Source organism: Urocitellus parryii, chromosome 5 (assembly GCF_045843805.1).
Source record: "Urocitellus parryii isolate mUroPar1 chromosome 5, mUroPar1.hap1, whole genome shotgun sequence".
In the NCBI taxonomy this organism is placed as follows: domain Eukaryota; kingdom Metazoa; phylum Chordata; class Mammalia; order Rodentia; family Sciuridae; genus Urocitellus; species Urocitellus parryii.
Window position 1 is genome coordinate 160,713,223 of NC_135535.1, and position 1,884 is coordinate 160,715,106.

Here is a 1,884-nt window from a genome sequence, read left to right on the forward strand (position 1 = left end):
ATCGCCGCCGCGGCCGGGAACGCCCCCCGGGACGAGAGGGCGGCACCACGCGCGGCTTCGGCCTCCCGCCCCGGCTCCACCTGCGGGAAAGAACGCTCCCCTTAGGTGGCTCAGCCGGTTTGATCACCAGCCTCGGTCCTCAAGGGCCTGCTCTAATCCCTTTTGTGTTCCTTTAAGTCACTAAGGAAGTTGCGGGGTTCTGGTTCTTGGGGTATCCCGGAGCCCCTGTAGTAGTGAGCGGCGGAGCGGGGCTGAGAAGGAGAGGCCGGTGCAACCTCTCCGTCGTCTCTTGGGGGGGTGGAGACGGCGTTTATTAGCCTCCTGCGAAGTCAATCAGTGTTTACTTGGAATTCTCTAGATAGTCGGAACTGGAGATTTGCTGCTAGTCAAAACCACCTCTGAAGGTAGTTGTTGGAGATTCTAGGCTCTTCTCACACCCAAGAGTGTTAAACACACACTAAAACGTTGGAGACGGTTCCAAGTGGATCAATATATTAAACTCATAAGGGAATCGGTAGTCCAGAGCAAAAACCAGTCAGTGGTTCTCAGAGTGTGGCCTCCAGACCAGGAACATCACCTAGAAACTTTTTAGTTAAAAATGCAAATTCTTGGGCTCCACCTTAGGGCCACTGAATCTGAAAGAGGCCCCAGTCACTGACCTAACTCCCTTTTTGTCTCTGACCTATTATTTTCTTTTATTCTTTCCTTCAGTTTATCTTTAATTTCAAGATGACAAGTCTGATAGATAAATATAATGTGACTGGAATAGAAACTGCCCCCCTCACCAGTATTGACCATTTCCTTGGCCCCCACAAAACTGCAGGATAAGTTACGGGATAAAGATCAAACAGACCAGGGACTGACCAACATTACTAGCTATGCAAACCCCCTAGACTATTGCCTTTGATCCTTCCCTACTTAACCCTGAAGCTGTGGTTGACATCCCAAAGAAAGTACTTAAATATTTTCTTGTATGGCCACATGACCACAACAGGCTGCACCATCTATTTTTTTCTACTTGGTTTTTTGGGGCTAGTAGCCAGGCTTGGTCTGTCAGTACCCTTCAGAACCAGGCCTTCCCAGAGACTCAGTAATAAACCAAACTCCCAGGGAGTGACCAAAATCTGTTTTAACAAGCCATCAGGTCTCCCTGATGTTGGGCAGTCGGGTCTCAGCATCAGTGCGCTGGGGAAGGCCAACTCAGAGGGTGTCACAGGGCGGCTCTCTCTTCTGGATGAGGGTTGTGCAGGACTTGCCCTCTGGCACTTAAGTGCCTGCTCAGTACAGGGAAGCATGGGGAGAGGAGCTTGTGCCTGAAGTGAAGAACAGGAATGAACAGGTTCTCAAGATCTCAAGCAGTTCTGGAACAGCTGCCAGTAAATGTGGGATCTAGGACACAGAGGATGTTTTTCCCAAAACCATAATACACCAGAATTTTCTCAACAATATAACAGTCAGGGGCAGACAAACAAGTGGACAGAAGCCGGAGACAGGAGGCTAGGCTGGTTGCAGACTTCCTGCCCACCTGTGTCAGGTCCCAGAGGAACAGCAAGAGCCCTGCTGTAGGCCAAGCCTGCCAGAGCTACCAACAGTTTCTGCCTAGGGACAGAATCTCACTCCAGGAATGGGAGAGAGTGTTAGAAACTGTGAATTAGCATTCTCAGAGATCAAAAGTGGCACCTAGTTGAAAAACAAGAGCAGAGTACCAGAGTACAGAATCCTCCAAGAGCTGAAAAGAGCTGGGAATTTAAATGTGTATGAAAAAGTTTGTAATAGTTAAAATTGACACCATTGAGGAGGTCTGGAGAAAGAGATGGAAGTCAGGAAGGAAAGGGGTGTCAGGAGCTCCAACAAATTGCAGGTGCTGGTTCCCACCTATCCAAG